The sequence below is a fragment of the Phyllobates terribilis genome, unplaced genomic scaffold (genome assembly GCF_046119375.1).
Source record: "Phyllobates terribilis strain yellow unplaced genomic scaffold, ASM4611937v1 Scaffold_234__1_contigs__length_3078370, whole genome shotgun sequence".
In the NCBI taxonomy this organism is placed as follows: Eukaryota; Metazoa; Chordata; class Amphibia; order Anura; family Dendrobatidae; genus Phyllobates; species Phyllobates terribilis.
In genome coordinates, this window is record NW_027362994.1 from 831,825 (window position 1) to 852,643 (window position 20,819).

A 20,819-nucleotide genomic window follows, 5' to 3' on the forward strand; every position below is an offset into this window, starting at 1 on the left:
ATAGTGTTAGAAAGTTCAGAAAATTCCATTTTGCAATGATTAAAGTTCCGTTGTGAATTTTAGCGTGACTGGACCGTTCTTGCGGAAATGTTTCCTGCCTCCTTCACTTAGATTCAGATCATACAGATAGTCAGACACCGCATTATCTCTGATACTATGGCCGATACAGCGCACATATAGATTATACAATAGAGTCCAAAAGTTTTGCTTTTTTTTTTTTTAAAATGTGATGACTTCTTTTCTGGTTGTTGTGATGCCATTTCCCTGGTGAGGAACTGAAAGTGCATGAAGTTGTCATCATACAAGACCTTAATTGTAACCAAAATGCTTTTGAATATAGGAATGGTCTTTTAATTAAAGAAAACTGACGGCCAAAAGTTTTGCATCTACTATTTATTGATCACAACATAGAGAGTAATTCATTCTTTACAATGCCATAACTTAGTATTTTGTAACATAACCTCTTGCTTTAGTTCCTGCCGCACCGCATTGAAGCCACTCGGGTATTCAAGACATCTTGAGGGATCTTGCTTCGTTCCATTTGCTGACGCCGGCCCTGATTCAATCCCATTTGTGTCAAATTCTGTGCATGTTATCAGGCCAAAATCACCAGGGTATGTGAACTTTTGATCAGGGTCATTTGGATGTTTTTGGTTGCCATTAAGATTTAAAAAGAGAAAACACAGTAGTTTGACAATAAATGGCTTCACCCAACCAATAACCATGAGTGGAGAAAAAGTTTTTTTGTTCTCATTCATATTCTCTGAAACAAGACCAAGAAAGGAAAAATTCTGCCGGGGTATGTAAACTTTTGAGCACAACTGTATCCTTGTTCATGGTAGCATTCATATTTCCATCAATTCTATGCCAATGGCCGATGCAGAAAAGCAGCCCAAAACCATGAGATTGCCACCACCATGTTTCACTGTAGGCGTTTGGTACCTTACATCATTACGTTTTCCAATTCTGCAGTATATACAGTGCTGCCATCACTACCAAACAGATTGAACTTGGATTCATCCGACCCCAACACCTTAGACCAATCTGTCTCTTTCCGTTGGCTGTGTTCTTTGGCAAACACAAGTCGGACCTTCCGGTTCTTTGCAGAGATGAAAGGCTTCTTGACTGGAACTCGTGCATTCAGCCCTACTGCTTAGTCGTCGCGACTCACTTTGACCCCATATTCTTTGTTCATTTTGTGGACATCAGATACTGACTTTTTCTTTATAATGTGATCAACTCTGGAGGAAGTTCTCCTTGGTCGTCCACTTCTAGGTTTGCCGGCTGTTCCAGAACCTTCTTTTTCTTTCTTTAATATATCTGACACTTGACTCTGAGAACAGGTGAATTCCATAGCTGCCTCTTTATGGCTTTTCCCTGACTTCACTCCCAGAATAATAAGCTTCCTGACATCTGGTGATAAATTTGGCTTTGTCTCTGCCATGTTTTTAACCTAAAAACGCAAAAAAAAAAAATTTAGGCAAAATTCGACTGCCCATAACAAAATATGCAAAACATTTGTTCCAGCAAATGTTGAAAACTAACACATAAAGGGATAAAACAATGTCCAACACAATTTTTGTCCTGATAGCTGACAATCATTTGCTTCCAGTTAACTAAAATCACCAGAAAAATGGCCTCACAACAACCAAACAGAAGCAATCACAATTTAAAAAAAAAATGCTAAACTTTTGGTGGCTACTGTATTCATACAGTCAGGTTTAGCTGAGCTGCCTTTATCATTTGGCACAAAGTACAGTATCACAACATTTAATGTGGCTGCAGGGAAACTAGGCTGTACTTTTGGAGATGCATATAAAAATATTTTTGGTTTTGTCACTCGGCCTCAAAAAATTTAGTTACATATCTGGTAAAAACCCCTGAGCCCTCCTGAACCCTGCTGCTTTTCTGCCGTTTTGCACTGCGTCGCTCCATTGCAGAGATACTGCACTCCGAAAGCAACAAATGTGAGTATGTGAAATCTCTGCTTTGCAGTACAACTTTGCATTTTTTTAGTCTTATTTTGGAGTGCGCACTTTCACCCCTCCCTCCAAGACGCTGCCAATGATCACATGCTCGACTACTAGATCTTCTCCTGATCTGTGGAAGCAGAGAAGAAACAGCCCGTTGCACTACAAGCAGAGATTTCACATGCAGCGCTCCAAAAAACGCAAATGTGAATATCTCTGCAATGGAGCGACGCAGCAAAAAACGGAAAAGAGCTGCAGAATCGGAGGAGCTCAGGGACTTTTACAAGGTATTTAAGGAATCACCCTGTAAGAATTTAATTTTATCGTTCTGGGTCCAATTACTGGAAAGTGGATTGTATTATGTGTTGTGCACAGATATTACTCAGTATTGCAGGGTCTGATTACTGCACACTGGGGTCAGGTGGCTTTAGTGGTCCTATCACTGTCTTATTACAGTTTTTGTGGAGCATTATATGGCGGCACACGCAGTTTGGTACATGTGATGGGTCTCCTAACCATTTTCCTTCTGTATTTTTTTACAGAGAAGGACGGGAAGGCTTTCCATCCAACCTACGAGGAGAAGCTGAGGCTGGTGGCTCTGCACAAACAAGTCCTCCTGGGACCGTACAACCCCGACACGTGCCCCGAAGTCGGCTTCTTCAATGTCCTGGGCAACGATAGGAGGTAACGAACGTCGTGTGCTTTGTTTGTGTATCACATTCCTATAAAAAAAGTAGCCACTTTGTAAATAGCCTAACGCTTTCTTATCGTTTTGTATACACAGCACTGATGCAGATCTGTGTGTCTCCATGGTTACAGACTACACTACATATGTAGTCTGATCCTGCCATTGTATATTTTTCACCACTAAAGTAGCAGTCAGGGACTGCAGGGTGAACCTCATTACCATGAGCATTTATGGGAGCTGTGTACGCAAAACGGCAACAGATTTTCCATCATGGGCATGCATCGATCTGATGTGTCCAAAAAAAAAAAATAGGAATTGAAATGCAAAGTTTAATAGAAAACTGCAGACTGTTTCTTGCATAAAACTGAGCGACGATGCGTTTTTAACCTCTTCATAGAAGCCTTTGCTCCCTCTGAGCGTCGTTCACACACTGTCGTCTTTCTCACAGGAAAGAATGGACGGCCCTGGGCAACCTAAGCAAGCAGGAAGCCATGACGGAGTTTGTCACCCTCTTGAACAGATGCTGCCACCTCTTCTCCACATACGTCACATCCCATAAAATAGAGAAAGAAGAGCAGGAGAGAAAAAGGTACTAATCCCTACAATCCGTACATCCGGCATCGGTGCTGCACGGTAACTGCTGGTTTCCTCCCGAAACAGCGCCACACGTGTCCACAGGCTGTGCCTGGTATTGCAGCTCAGTTCTATTAAAGTGAATGGGGCTGAGCAGCAAGGTGACGCACAACCTGCAGACAGGTACCTGAAAACAACTCCAGCACTAATAGTTACTGGAGACGTTCTTAAAGGGACCGCTCTGCAGATTGTGCAGTGAACCCACCCAACTCTACCAGAAGAGGCGCTGGTGATGCTGATAGATAGGAGATGGTTTGCAGCGGTTTTCTATGGATGCCGGACCAGGGTCCTGCAAATCTTTCCGCTCCAGTCTATAGCAGAGGTTAACAGCAGTCGCTATCTCACAAGATAGATGATGATCGACATCTGGGTCACGTTTTTCCACACTTAAAGGGGTTGTCTGTTAGTTTAAAGGAGCTTTCTGTTTCCTGCAGCCAATCACTGGCAAGTACAGCATGAGACCGTAGAAACCAGTGATCGACTGCAGCAGTCACATGGATTATATACAACATCATCGCTGCAGGAAAAAAAGTGATGGCCGCCAGAGTGTGAGCACGGGAGAAGTGAAGGAGTCATCAGGCGAGAAATATTTGTTTTTTATGGGTCAATTTTGTAAAATTTCCAACTGCCTTAAGTGGTATCAAATCCCTATCATATCACTAACTTAAAGCCGCAGGAGTTCTTAAACTTTGACTAAGTTCAATACATAGAATCCAACCTGCAGTGTAAAGCATGGGGGACAAAACAGCAGTATGAGACTGATAGGACATGAGGCATCTTTCAGGTTACCTTCTACTCCAGTACAAATTGCAGTATACAGTGGTGGCCAAAAGTATTGGCACCCCTGCAATTCTGTCAGAGTGCCATGGGCTTTAAACTTCTTGATGACACTGCGCACGGAAGACACAGGAACATTCAGGTCTTTGGAGATGGACTTGTAGCCTTGAGATTGCTCATGCTTCCTCACAACTTGGTTTCTCAAGTCCTCAGACAGTTCTTTGGTCTTCTTTCTTTTCTCCATGCTCAATGTGGTACACACAAGGACACAGGACAGAGGTTGAGTCAACTTTAATCCATGTTAACTGGCTGCAAGTGTGATTTAGTTATTGCCAACACCTGTTAGGTGCCACAGGTAAGTTACAGGTGCTGTTAATTACACGTATTAGAGAAGCATCACATGATTTTTCAAACAGTGCCAATACTTTTGTCCACCCCCTTTTTTAGGTTGGGTGTGGAATTGTATCCAATTTGGCTTTAGGACAATTCTTTTTGTGTTTTTTCATTGAAGACAAATTAAATGAAGATAATAATACCAAAGAATGTGTGATTGCAATCATTTTCAGGAAGAAACGGAGTATTATCTGACAGAATTGCAGGGGTGCCAATACTTTTGGCCACCACTGTAGCTGGAGTCGGTGATTATGGATTTACGGAGCAGTCGGTATGTAAGACCGGAGGGATCATGGACCGGACTTCTGCTTTAAGTCCCAGGAAGTGAGAACGGTTGACGCTGCTGCAAAAATCATGTCCGACATAGTTCAGTGTAAAGCGTCATCTGCTGACTTTACAGGAGAGAAGAGGAGGAGCGGAGATGGCCGGAAGAGGAGGAGCGGCAGCGGCTGCTGCGAGAGGAGGAGAAGCGGAGGAAAGAAGAGGAGCAGAGGCTGCGGAGAGAGGAGGAAGAGAGGATGCGAGCGGAGGATGAACGGTGTAGAATGGAACAGCAGAAGTAAGTACTCCCATCGGAAGTCACTCATCTTTCTTAAAGGATATTTTTGGGTGGGTCACTCATTCAGGACCCTCGTAGTATGAGCCATAGTGCAAGGAGCAGTCTGTTGTATGCAATGCTGGTGACCGGTTGGAGGGTACATGCGCTGGGGTCACCAACAATGGGGTCCACGGAGCCCTGTCACATTCATTTTAATGGAAAATTACTAAAGCTCTGCCGGCCACAGGCAATGGTGGGTGCAGCAGTCATTAGGGCAGGACCGTGCATTTGTGTTTCAAATCTTAATTCTATTTTTTTTTTGCAGGCAGCAGATCATGGCCGCCCTGAACTCGCAGACAGCGGTGCAGTTTCAGCAGTACGCAGCGCAGCAGTACCCGGGGAACTTCGAGCAACAGCAGCTCCTGATCCGGCAGCTGCAGGAACAGCACTACCAGCAGTACATGCAGCAGCTGTACCAAGTGCAGCTCGCTCAGCAACAGGTAGACGCAGCGCACAGACCCCCGAGCCTCACTGCTCTGAGCTGCATTTACCTGTCGGACCATATTCCCACGTAGCATAAATGCTGCAGGGTTTGGTTTTTTTTGCAGAAAATCCCCTGTGTTTAAAACGGTGTTTCCCAAACTCCAGTCCTCACGGCCCCCATAGGTCATGTTTTCAGGATTTCCTTAGTATTTCCATCACCTGTGTAATACTATCAAGGCATCAGGAATTCTCTCACCTGTGTAATACGAAGGAGATCCTGAAACATGACCTGTGGGGGCCGTGAGGACTGGAGTTTTGGAAACACTGGTTTAAAAGTTAGAGCAAACTTCTTGTGCTTCCCGGAAAACTCCTGGCCGCTGTGCATCTAAAGACGTTGCTGAAATTTGTGTTTTTTTGGTTTGTTTATTTTTTCCTGTGGAGTCGAAAAAATGCATGAAAAAATGCCCTCGCTTCTTGTACAGAATTAATAAAACCTTCAGATCTTCAACAATAAATGGGGTAAAAACAGCTGTAAAAATACGATAATCAGAGTAGATTGCTATTGCGGGTTTTGATGTAGAAAATAAACCCTGCACTTTACGCTCCCTGGAACCTGAACTAATTAACTAATTGTTTTTAGTAAGAAAAAAATTGCGCGGCTGAGTTTTGCTCTTGATGATGGCGGTGCGCTGAGTAGCTGGTTGATTAGATGCAGCGTTTATAAGTGGAAGACAGTGGGATTTGTGTGCAGCGTCTATTGGAGCCTGTGGTTGTCTGAAACGCTGCCTCATTAGAAGTTAAGCTTCTTTGTTCTTCCCCTCATGCTTTACACTGCAGTTTTGCTTCGCAGCATACAAGAAATGAAGAATGCTCATAAATGACGTGGTGTTACCCTCTCCTTACCCTCTCGGCCTTACAGAAACAGCAGGAGGCACTTTCGGCTGGAACCAGCTCCCCTGTCAGTTCTCCATCCAAGATGAACATGGGAAGCATCACCGGCTCCGGAGAAGCCCCCTCGGTCAATGGACAAACCCACCCACACATAGACAATGCTGAGAAAGAACTGGAGGCCGACCCCGCTGGAAGACCTGCTGGAGAACGGGCCTAAAGGTGCGTCCTATTGACCTCAGTGGGGTTGGGGTCTGTTGGGTGGACAATCAGACGATACCTGGACATTGGCTAATGGTTTATGTTTGCTCATTATTTTTCCACTTCCTTGTCTCTACAGAGTCCACGCCGGTCATTGCTGCCCCATCCACGTGGACAAGACCCCAAATTAAAGACTTCAAAGAGAAGATCCGGCAGGACGCGGACTCAGTCATCACCGTCGGAAGAGGAGAGATGGTCACAGTCCGGGTCCCCACATACGAGGAAGGCTCCTATCTTTTCTGGGAGTTTGCCACAGATAACTTTGACATTGGTTTTGGGGTTTACTTTGAATGGACAGACTCCCCAAACACGGCTGTGAGCGTGCACGTCAGCGAGTCCAGCGAGGACGAGGACGAAGGTACTTTGTACAATTTTCATACTTCATTCTTGTACAATAAATACTGTAGCAGGTCTTCACTGCGTCTCACCCCCTCTTCCTGAAGTGGTCGGGGGTCTCTCGAAAAGCAGCATCTTACCCCCTCGTTTTAAGGAGGTTGGGGCTCGAGAAGCAGTGTCTTACCCCCTCGTCTTAAGGAGGTTGGGGCTCGAGAAGCAGTGTCTTACCCCCTCGTCTTAAGGAGGTTGGGGCCTCTCGAGAAGCAGCATCTCACCCCCTCGTCTTGAGGAGGTCGGGGCCTCTCGAGAAGCAGCATCTCACCCCCTCGTCTTGAGGAGGTCAGGGCCTCTCGAGAAGCAGCGTCTCACCCCCTCGTCTTGAGGAGGTCAGGGCCTCTCGAGAAGCAGCGTCTCACCCCTTGGTCCTGAGGAGGCCCCCTCATCCCCAATCCTGGTACGCATGGCCCCCTCATCCCCAATCCTGGTACGCATGGCACCCCTCATCCCCAATCCTGGTATTTATGGCACCCCTCATCCCCCAATTCTGGTATGTATGGCACCCCTCATCCCCCAATTCTGGTATGTATGGCACCCCTCATCCCCCAATTCTGGTATGTATGGCACCCCTCATCCCCCAATTCTGGTATGTATGGCACCCCTCATCCCCCAATTCTGGTATGTATGGCACCCCTCATCCCCCAATTCTGGTATGTATGGCACCCCTCATCCCCCAATTCTGGTATGTATGGCACCCCTCATCCCCCAATTCTGATATGCATGCCCCCTCATCCCCAATCCTGGTATGAATGGCAGCCCTCATCCCCCAATCCTGGTATATATGGCACCCCTCATCCCCAATCCTGGTATGTATGGCACCCCTCATCCCCCAATTCTGGTATGTATGGCACCCCTCATCCCCCAATTCTGGTATGTATGGCACCCCTCATCCCCCAATTCTGGTATGTATGGCACCCCTCATCCCCCAATTCTGGTATGTATGGCACCCCTCACCCCCCAATTCTGGTATGCATGCCCCCTCATCCCCAATCCCCAATAAAGTACACAGCGTTCAAAGCGCTGCCAATAACGCCCATGTGCACATACCCTTATACTCACCTTCCTTCCTCACCTCTGCTCTGCTTCCTTTTCTGCTGCAGCAGCTCATGTCAGCATCTGAGCAGCGCATGACGTCACTGCCATGCGCTCTCAGACGCTGAGCTGCTGGCACATTCACTCCTCTCCACGCCGGGACTATGGGCGTGGAGAAGAGTGAATATGCACTCTCTTTAGTAGCGGGCACTGTCAGCAGGAACTGCGGCTCAACGCTTCTCTGTGCCCGCTACTAAAGAGAATGAATATTCATCCTTCTCCATGGGAGTGGAGAAGAGGGAATATTAATTTCTCTTTAGCAGCGGGCACACGTGGTAGCTGCAGCAGCGGCTACAGCGTGTGCCCCGCTCCTCCACCGTCACAACCTGCCCCACCACTACACACCACCAGAATTTCTATATACTCGAGTATATACCAGAGTATAAGCAGAGAGGGGCTTTATCAGAACAAAAAATGTGCTGAAAAACTCGGCTTATACTCGAGTATATACGGTATATTAAAAATCTGGTGAATTAGATGATGATTGGAAGAGACGAGATCAATCATAACGTATGCAGCGGATACCACCACTGGCGCCCTCAGTATTCCTGTAGCCAGAAGACCACCACCAGGAGGAGTTAACAGAGCGGCCGGTCATACATGCACCCTGCCTCTGCCAGGAGGAGTTAACAGAGGGGCCGGTCACATATGCCCCCTGCCTAAGTCAGGAGGAGTTAACAGAGCGGCCGGTCATACATGCACCCTGCCTCCGCCAGGAGGAGTTAACAGAGGGGCCGGTCACATATGCCCCCAGCCTAAGTCAGGAGGAGTTAACAGAGCAGTCAGCCACACATGCACCCTGCCTCCGCCAGGAGGAGTTAACAGAGGGGCCAGTCGCACATGCCCTTTGCCCTTCAATGGCTGCAAGACCACCGCCAGGAGGAGCATACTGGTCACACATGCACTCCGACACTACATACCAAGTCCACGGCACGGACAAAGATCGCCGATCCATAGATTCAGAAAGGAGCAGCAGGGTGCACTCGTGATCGTTCAGCTCCTCCTGGCGGTGGGGAAAACATAAGAATGGATCCTGCACCGAGACGGACTTACCCATACCAGACATACTCACTGGGCCAGAGTTTGTGCTGGGCTCTGCAGATGCAGCTTTAGGGGCAGACACATCCATCTTTAGAACCTCAGTCCTTCCTTATGGTGTCTTCCATCAGGGTCCTTTTATACAGGAACTGAGATCCAGCGCTGTCCTCATCCAATAGGATGAGGCCCCCCCCTCTCCTGATATCAGGTCCACCAATCCTGATTATTGCACTTTTTTAATTGAAATTTCAAATTTCCAAAATGGCAGTGCATTCCACCCTGGAACGCAACCAGAAGTGACGACGCGGCCATTGAATGGACCGGCGCGCGTCACTTCCTATGAGCTCTCCATGTGGCCAGCTATACACCGGAGGAGAGTGTTGCGCTCAGGGAGAGGGGGAGACATCGCAACTGGCTGGGGAGCTACAGGAGGCCCCCAGCCAATATCTTCTCACCATCCAGCATTGAATGAGCTCTGGAGGAAGGTGCTGTCCCGCCGGGAGGAAAGAGCAGCGGACATGGAAGGAAGGCACAGGGCGATCGATCCACGGCTACCCGGCTGAAAGGTACTGATTTTTGGGGAAGTAGATTGCCGGCCACAGCCGCACCAGAAGGAAACCTCTTCATCCCTTAGGGACAAGAAAAACACTGAGGTTAGAGGGAAGGGAAGGGCTATTTAACCTCTTGGTTCCTGTCCCTAATTAGGATGGGGAGGCAACCTCCTGTTGGTGCTGTCCTGGAGGGGATTAGAGAAAGCAGCATGTGAGTGCAGCCTAAGGCTATGTTCACACATTGTGTTTTTATGCAAATTAAAAACTGCTTTTTACAATGTCGGCAAAAGCTAGGAGATTTCAGAAATCTCAGGTTCACGCTTATTTTTTGTTTTACTCTTCCTGACTGAATTGGAAAACTGATGCATGTTAATTCTTTCACTCATAGAAAGTTACAAGTAAGTGCAAAAAAGCAGCAGAAATGCAGCAGAAAACGTTGCCAACAGTTCTTGCAGCGCTTTTAGTGAAAAAAAAAACAAAAAACAAAAAAAACACAGGTATGGTTGGACGTGAAACCCATTTATTTCTGTGATTTTCCCGCATTTAAACCTAAATGTCTTGGTTTCATCACCCGAGATGGCAGATAGGATTAGTACATTTTAATTAAATTAGTGATATGTGTAAAAGGAAACAATACCTGATATCTCAATGCACCGCCAAGTCTTGGGTAAACTATGACTGACCAATTCCCCTAGCTGTTTTTACACTTCCAATTGTGTATTTTTTCATGCATAGTCACTAGTTTTTCAGACATAAAAATCTTGTTCCACTAAATAATTGTATCAAATTGCCCCTTTTCCCCAAAATGTTTTCTGGTGTCACATCCGTCTGTTGTTGGTGGCCTAACACCTTGCATTGCTCATGCTTGTATGGTGGAAGCAAAGCTGAACTTTGGGATCCTGAAGAACGCAGCAAAAAGACGCAATAAAAAACTGTTTTTTGTCTGCAGCTTTTTTACTATCAAGACATCAAGTTTTGGCTGCAGAAAAAAACAGCAGCAAAAACGCAACGTGTGAACATACTGTAAAAACATGACACCTTTAACAAGTTCAATTGCAAACCTTTCTGGTAAAACTACATGTAACATGGGTCATATTGTGCACTTACTCTTTACAGCAAGTGCCATAAACCACCAATACCCCCCTATTGCAATCTCTATATACGTCGGTGGAGATTTGGCTACACACAGACGCACCTCCTCATTCCAATATATGGAGAATGCGGCTGAAAATGTGTGAACAAGGGTTAGAAAATAACTGCATGTAGCTGTAGAGTCACCATCAATCTTACTGGGGAGCCCTTAGCAGCTGGGCCTGGAGCTGTGAGGTCATCATCTACATGGCGGTGATGTCACGATCTACATGGAACTCTGGTGTCATCATCGGCTCTATGACATCACAATGGGAGTAAAGTGTATAGAATGCCTGAGCGCAGAGCCGGGGCTGTCTTTTGTGTGACTCTTTATTGGATACACAAAGCTAAAGGAATAAAAGGAGAAAGAAGGAGAAAGAAAGCGACGCCATCATGAGGATTCATGGACGTCCCCGTTATGGCCAGCGGCTGCTGGTCAAGGCTCTCTCTTCCTGCAAGTCAATTGGCTTTAGCCTTCTGACCCGATTCAGGAAATCCCATCGCAATTGGAGAACACTGCTGCAGGATTCCTTCCTGGCCACGAAATCTGCCACCATTACAGCAGTCAGGCGCTTCAGGTCAGTTGCTATAACCAGACGTAAAGACCAAGTCATCAGCCAAGACAGCGGTGAGAAGAGCCCAACCTACATAGTAGGTGATACTGAATCCACTGCCAGCATTGCAGAAAGTGGAGAGGATCTTGCCGATCCAGAATGTGCACAAGGTGCACACGAGGGGCTGCTACAAACAAGACCCCGGGACAATCTAAAAAGAAAAGCACCAACCTCCGAGGACAGTCAGCCCAAGATGCTGCCACCGGCCAAGAGAGCTGCTACAGAAAACCTTTCTGATCTACTGAGAGAGGTAACCCCGGAGATGGAGACCCCACAAGTGGAGATGCCCGATATCGGGAAACAGGAGGACATCCTGTCTCCAGAGCAGTTAACCATCCTGCTGAGCAAAGGGGAGGAAGGCTTCCTGGATGATGAGATCGTCATGATGGCCCAGGACCTGCTGCAGAGTCAGTTTGAGGGTTTTGATGGCCTGCAGCCCCCCTGCGCTCTTCTAGTGCCAGGGTACAGTGTACTGAAGAATGCTGTACAAATCCACTATGATGAGGAGAGGGTGCACTGGCTGACCACCTGCTACAAAAATGGCCAAATCTTTGTGGCCGACAGCATCAACTCCGGAAATCTGACTCCGTCCATCTGTGAGCAGATTATCAACCTGTACAGTGAAGTGGTCGAAGAGCCCCTGAAACATCTGACATTTATCGATGTGTATCAGCAGAGGAACAGCTATGACTGTGGCTTATTCGCCATAGCGTTTGCCTACGAGCTTATAGCAGATGGCGGTGAACCCAGAGCAGAGTTCCGGCATCGGTTGATGAGGACTCATCTGATATCCTGCCTGCAGACCGGCAGGATCAGCGCATTTCCCAAAAAGGTCAGGAAGTGACTCCATGCCTATAAACGGCATGTAGAGTCAATGACGGTCCACAAGATCGCCCTGACCTTCAACCGGACACGACCCTGGACCACAGACCAGCCTGCACCAGTAAGTAACCATGGACTTTCCATAATACCCTCAATATAGTGAATGTATAAATATGATGGGGGGGGGGCGCTGCCATTATTGGAGCCGTTTATCATTAAAGCTTAGCTCCAGCCCCTATAAAGATGTATTAAGAGATTAATTATAGCAGGATTATAAGGGGTTTTCTGTTATTTTGTACACAGAGGTGTGAACCAGAACAAGAATGGCCCCCGCAGCTATAACAAGTGTCGGTGTTTCTGTCATCACCATGGACCAAATATAATCCAGGTAAGAGGAGTGTACTGAGCAGCAGTGACCGGGAGTAAATCGTGTGAACGTCTCGGATATTAAATATTCGGCTGCTCCATGATCAGTTCTGTTCCCTCTTTCTACAGATCACTATAAGCGAGCTGGGGTCCCACTAAGAAGACGGGGTACAGCTGGAGGTGACGGCTATAAGAAGTCAATGATGTGGCGGCCGCCATGTCAGGAGCAGAGGAGCCGCACTTCAGGACGAGGCAGATTCCGGGCTCGGTCTCTGTTCTCATTACTTTCTGCAGTCAGATGTAATCACTGAATAAGTGAATTTTCTGCTGCATCAACCCCGATCTACAACACAAGCTGCCATCATCCAGCACCGCCCAAGGGAAGGGCAGGCCCTCAGACATGGTTCCCTAGAGGTTTCCTCCACCGGGGGTTTTTCCTCTCCTGAGTTCTGACGGACGACTCTCCGTGAGCCCATCATCATCAGGGCCACATGACTATTGCCCCACACGACTGGTGGGAAATTCTACATTTGATATCTTGTATGAAGCCAATAAAGAATTCAATTAATATCTAGCAGCCGTGTATCTGAATTTATTATGTTTCGTCTACTATGTATAGTACAGAATTTGGTGAACTCCAGGGGGAATATACAGGGGTGCAGTATTGCAATAGTGTTATAATACTCGCATTTACAGGTGCTTCTCACACAATTAGAATATCATCAAAAAGTTAATTTATTTCAATTCTTCAATACAAAAAGTGAAACTCATATTATATAGAGTCATTACAGAGTGATCTATTTCAAGCGTTTATTCCTGTTAATGTTGATGATTATGGGTTACATCCAATGAAAACACAAAAATCATTATCTCAGTAAATTAGAATAATTAACAAAAAACACCTGCAAAGGCTTCCGAAGCATTTAAAAAGGCACCTTAGTCTGTTTCAGTAGGCTCCAGAATCATAGGGAAGACTGCTGACTTGACAGATGTCCAGAAGGCAGTCATCTGAGCCTAAACCACATTTAGCGTCCACATGTTTGGCCTTTCTGTAGTGATGACAGCCGGCCTAAATTACAGGTGTGTGTCTCCAGAAGCATGGGCTGGACACAATGTACTGGTCACTACAATGTATTGGGGGCTACAGCGTACTGAGGACTACAACGTACTGGTCACTACAATGCAGATTTGCAATTTTCACTCAGCAACATCCACTGCTGCTTGTATCTGGAAAACTCACTACACTTGCAGATAAATTCCCAAAGGGGTATAATTTCTAAAATGGTGTCACTTCTGAGGGGGTTTCCACTGTTTAGGCACATCAGGGGCTCTCCAAACCCAACATGGCGTCGGCTAATGATCCAGCTAATTTTGCATTTAAAAAGTCAAATGGCACTCCTTTTCTACCGAGCCTTGCCGTGCGCCCAAACAGTAGTTTTCATCCACATATGGGGTATTGGTGTACTCAGGAGAAATTGCACAATACATTTTACAGTGCATTTTCTCCTGTTACCATTGTGAAAATGCAAAATTTGGGGCTAAATGAACATTTTTGTGGGAAAAATGTAACTTTTTATTTTCACGGCTCTACATTATAAGCTTCTGTGAAGCACCTGGGAGCACAAGGTGCACCCCGCACAGCTAACATTCCTTGGGGGATCTAGTTTCCAAAACGGCGTCACTTGTGGAAGGTTTCCACTGTTTACGCACATCGGGGATCTCCAAAAGCGACATGGCGGCAGCTCTCGATTCCAGCCATTTTTGTGTTTGAAAAGTCAAACTGTGCTCCTTCCCTTCCGAGCCCTGCCGTGCGCCCAAACAGTGGTTTTCTTCCACAAATGGGGTAGCGGTGTACTGAGGAGAAATTGCGCAACACAATTTAGGGTCCATTTTCTCCTGTAACCCTTGTGAAAATAAAACAAATTGGGGATAAAGTAAAATTTTTGTGAAAAAAAAAAGTAAAATGTTCATTTTTTTCCTTCCACGTTCCATTAATTCCTGTGAAGCACCTGAAGGGTTAATAAACTTCTTGAATGTGGTTTTAAGCACCTTGAGGGGTGCAGTTTTTAGAACTATGTCACTTTTGGGCATTTTCTGTCATATAGGCCCCCCAAAGTCACTTCAAATGTGATGTGTTCCCTAAAAAAAATGGTTTTGTAAATTTTGTTGGAAAAATGAGAAATTGCTGGTCAACTTTTAATCCTTATAACTTCCTAACAAAAATAAAATTATGTTTCCAAAATGATGCAGATGTAAAGTAGACATGTGGGAAATGTTATTAACTATTTTGTGTGACATCTCTCTGATTTAAGGTCATAAGAATTAAAACTTGGAAAATTGCTAAATTTTCACCAAATTTCCGTTTTTTTCACAAATAAATGCAAGTCATATTGAACAACTTTTATCACTATCATGAAGTACAATATGTCAGGAAAAAACAGTCTCAGAATCAGGGGGATCCGTGGAAGCGTTCCAGAGTTATTACCTCAGAGGGACACTGGGCAGAAGTGTAAAATTTGGCCGGGTCATGAAGGTGAAAACAGGTTTGGAGGGTGAAGGCGTTAGCACTTCTCTTTCTGAATGTATTCTTTACTCTACAGCATTTATTCCAGCTAAAACTTTTGCCCTGTGCCGTAGAGAAAAATATCTTTATTTATATACACAAACCTACATATTGAGGCAACTAAAGATGGCACCCCACCACCTTACTACTTTAGATCTAACCTATAATATAAGGGACAATAAAAGGGTTAGTCCATCTCAGATATTTAAAGAGATTTCTAGCTTTGGAAAACTCCTGTTCCCCCTCTGCAATTTTTTTTTGTTGAAGAAACTGTGCTGTACTCATCCTCACTGGGTCCGGTACTGAGTCTCCGCTGCGCCTTTTAGTGTGTCATTATCAGTAGTGCTGCCATCACAGCCAGTAGCGGCACAATACGCTCAGGGCCAAGCACTACTGACGTGACGTCAGAGCTGCAGGCAATAACAGACATCTGGAGCAGCGGCGGAGACTCAGTGCTGGACCTGGGGCTGGCGAGTAAAGCGCTTTTTTTTTTTTTTAACAAACTGCAACCAAAAGAAAAGGGAGTTTCCAAAACTGGAAAACCCCTTTAAGGTATATCCATAGAATATCCCATTGGGAGAACACCTTTTAAAGGGCTTATTAAAAGAACTTCAGCATTGCTTACCAACGCCCTGGAAGTGAGCGGTGCTGCTGACGTTATGACCCGTGTGTTCAGATATTGGGCACATGTCCTATTCTAATGAACTGGACGGGTGCACGATACCTGCCCATCATGCTAGCGTCTCGGTAGGTCTGCGGATCGCAACGTCATCAGCACCGCTAGTATCCAATGTGGAAGTGAACGGCTCTGGACAACCCCTTTAAGTGAAAGAAGAATACAACTTACCTTTGCCTGTGGGAGAGGTTGGGGTTCTTCTGGCTCAAAAAATAGATTCTCTTTAAAAAACTGTCCGTCCTGCAAGAATGGAGACAGCGGATATAATACAGGACAGGAAAGGTGACTGGTATGATGGAAGGCTCACAGGGGGAAAGGTATAAAGCTGGGGTACATGGGGTAGCGCACCATGCAACAGATTGAACTATCCTTTTAAAGGCAAAGATACAGCCTATTTCCAAGATCCTACCGCAATATGTAGTAGATCTAATAATAGTAATATTCGAAAATACCTCCAATTAGAAAACCGTATAGTTCTTCTGATTCACTATGTCACTTACCCTATGTGCAGGGCATTGTAGTAGCTTGGGTATCTATGGTCACGACCACTCATAGCGACAGTTGTTAGTGGTCATAATCATGGATACCTAAACTACTACAATGCAGTGCACATGGGGTAAGCGACATAGCTAATCAGAAGAACAATACTACAATTTTAATTGGAGGTATTTGCTAATATTATTATTACACCTACTACATAGTGGGATAGGATCTTGGAGATGGGAATACCCCTTTTTTTAAGATACAGTTGATGCTTTACAGTCTTCCTAGGTGTATACTTACTAGTTTTTCAATGGTGGGAAAATAAGTTACCAATCTGTGCAACACAAAAAAAGAAAAAATAAAAGCATTGAATCGGTGATTTGCATTTGTATAATAATGTGATAGCAGAGAGGTGCGGGCACCTGTAGCAGGCGGAGAAGCTTTCCACCGCCCCGTGCAGAGGGTTTCCCTCCAGCCACAGCTCTCTCAGCTCCAGGTTGTGGATCAGATCCAGCTCTTCAACTCTGCAAAGCGAAAAAAGAACATGTTCCCGTCACCAGCTACCACCAGAAAACACAGAGATTTGTTTGTTTCTCGCCTTCTTCCAAGAGCCACAAACCATTTTATTGTTCCGTCTATATGGCCTGGGGTTTTTTTTTCCCAGGATGAGTATGGGCTTTCTATTCCTCCATTTTTGGGACTTGTAACTTTTTCTGTTGCTGGGGCTGGGTGAGGGTCTTTTTGTATTTTTATTCATACCATTTTGATCGATTGCTTTTTATTCCATTTTTGAGAAGTGCAGCGATCGAAAAATCAATTATTTTGATTTTAATTTTTTTAAAAGGTTTACAATTTGGGTTCTTTATATTTTCATAGGATGGAGTTTTACGGATTCGATTTACCAATTTTTCTGTTTATTTATTTTTTTGTATTTCTTTAGTTTTTAATTGGGAAAAGCGAGACAAATGAAAATTATGGGTTTTAGTTTATTTATTCATTTTTAAATAAATTTTTACTTATTTTTGCCCTGGACTCTGCGACTGTTTGATTTCTTGTACTATACTGGGAACACAGATGTACAGAGATGGCAGGACGGGGGTCTTCAGGAGGCCACTGACTGCCACTGTTACCCACCGGTACCCCACGATCGATGGCATATACGGGGTAATCGGAAAAGACGTCACGACGGCAGCAGACCCGATCCCTGCGCAAGGAGGCGACGTACCTCGTTATAGGAGAGGTTCAGACTCTGCAGGTGCCGGGTCAGGTAGAAGAGATGAGCAAAACCAGTCAGCTTGGAGAGACGACGACAACTCAGGTCCAAAGACTGAAGCTACAAAAATATATATAGAGAATTTCACAAACACCCTATGGACAGGGGGGCGCTGGTTCTTACCCCATGTATCATTAGCCCAAGAGTGACAAAAAAGATTGTGGGGGTCCCAGCAGGGTCCCCAAGGATCTCCAGTGGCATAGCCTAGTGTGGATCTGCTCAGATCACAGATGGGGCTGTAATTAATAGTATTTATTATTACCTGGGGGTAACACTCCGAGATGATCTGCAAGACGACCTCTGCGGCTGCAGCGTGGGTCAGCGAAAGCACAATGTTGTCAGAAAGCAAATCTAAGGAAAGCAAATAACATTAGTGAGGAAGGGGCACGGCGCCGGCAGAGGAGAGAAGGCGACGGGGCGCCGGCAGAGGAGAGGAGGCGACGGGGCGCCGGCAGAGGAGAGGAGGCGACGGGGCGCCGGCAGAGGAGAGGAGGCGACGGGGCGCCGGCAGAGGAGAGGAGGCGACGGGGCGCCGGCAGAGGAGAGGAGGCGACGGGGCGCCGGCAGAGGAGAGGAGGCGACGGGGCGCCGGCAGAGGAGAGGAGGCGACGGGGCGCCGGCAGAGGAGAGGAGGCGACGGGGCGCCGGCAGAGGAGAGGAGGCGACGGGGCGCCGGCAGAGGAGAGAAGGCGACGGGGCGCCGGCAGAGGAGAGAAGGCGACGGGGCGCCGGCAGAGGAGAGAAGGCGACGGGGCGCCGGCAGAGGAGAGAAGGCGACGGGGCCGTGAGCAAAAAGCAAAGCAGGATGCCAATATTTATTTGTATAAGTATACAAAATGCCGTCATATAGTGCCCACACATTACCGCTATACAGTACAACATATATAATATAGTGCCGACACATTACCGCTATACAGTACCTACAACACGCATCATATAGCGCCCACACATTATCGCTATACAGTACCTACAACACGCATCATATAGAACCCACATTACCGCAATACAGTACCTACAACACGCATCATATAGCGCCCACACATTACCGCTATACAGTACCTACAACACACATCATAAAGCGCCCACACATTACCGCTATACAGTACCTACAACACGCATCATATAGATCCCACACATTACCGCTATACAGTACCTACAACACGCATCATATAGTGCCCACGCATTACCGCTATACAGTGCCTACAGCACGCATCACACAGTGCCCACGCATTACCGCTATACAGTGCCTACAGCACGCATCACAGTGCCCACGCATTACCGCTATACAGTACCTACAGCACGCATCACAGTGCCCACGCATTACCGCTATACAGTGCCTACAACACGCATCACAGTGCCCACGCATTACCGCTATACAGTGCCTACAGCACGCATCACAGTGCCCACGCATTACCGCTATACAGAGCCTACAACACGCATCACAGTGCCCACGCATTACCGCTATACAGTGCCTACAGCACGCATCACAGTGCCCACGCATTACCGCTATACAGTGCCTACAGCACGCATCACACAGTGCCCACAGCACGCATCACAGTGCCCACGCATTACCGCTATACAGTGCCTACAGCATGCATCACAGTGCCCACGCATTACCGCTATAGTGCCCACACATTACCGCTATACAGTGCCTACAGCACGCATCACACAGAGCCCACGCATTACCGCTATACAGTGCCTACAGCACGCATCACACAGTGCCCACACATTACCGCTATACAGTGCCTACAGCACGCATCACACAGTGCCCACACATTACCGCTATACAGTGCCTACAACACACATCATATAGCGTCCACACATTACCGCTATACAGTGCCTACAACACGCATCACACAGTGCCCACACATTACCGCTATACAGTGCCGAAAGCACGCATCAGTGCCCACACATTACCGCTATACAGTGCCTACAGCACGCATCAGTGCCCACGCATTACCGCTATACAGTGCCTACAGCACGCATCACACAGTGCCCACAGCACGCATCACAGTGCCCACGCATTACCGCTATACAGTGCCTACAGCATGCATCACACAGAGCCCACGCATTACCGCTATACAGTGCCTACAACACACATCATATAGCGTCCACACATTTCCGCTATACAGTGCCTACAACACGCATCATATAGCGCCCACACATTACCGCTATACAGTACCTACAACATACCTCATATAGCGCCCACACATTACTGCTATACAGTACCTACAACACACATCATATAGCGCCCACACATTACTGCTATACAGTACCTACAACATGCATCACACAGTGCCCAAGCATTACCGCTATACAGTACCTACAACATACATCATATAGCGACCACACATTACCGCTATACAGTACCTACAACACACATCATATAGCGCCCACACATTACCGCTATACAGTGCCGACAACACGCATCATATAGTGCCCACACATTACCGCTATACAGTACCTACAACACACATCATATAGCGTCCACACATTACAGCTATACAGTACCTACAACATACATCATATAGCGCCCACACATTACTGCTATACAGTACCTACAACACACATCATATAGTGCTCACACATAACCGCTATACAGTACCTACAACACACATCATATAGCGCCCACACATTACCTCTATACAGTACCTACAACACACATCATATAGCGTCCACACATTACCGCTATACAGTGCCTACAACACACATCATATAGCGCCCACACATTACCGCTATACAGTACCTACAACACACATCATATAGCGCCCACACATTACCGCTATACAGTGCCTACAACACACATCATATAGCGTCCACACATTACCGCTATACAGCGCCTACAGCACACATCATATAGCGCCCACATATTACCGCTATACAGTACCTACAACACGCATCATATAGCGCCCACAGATTACCGCTATACAGCGCCGACAACACACATCATATAGCGCCCACAGATTACCGCTATACAGCGCCGACAACACACATCATATAGCGCCCACACATTACCGCTATACAGTACCTACAACACACATCATATAGCGCCCACACATTACCGCTATACAGTACCTACAACACGCATCATATAGCGCCCACACATTACCGCTATACAGTACCTACAACACACATCATATAGCGCCCACACATTACCGCTATACAGTACCTACAACACACATCATA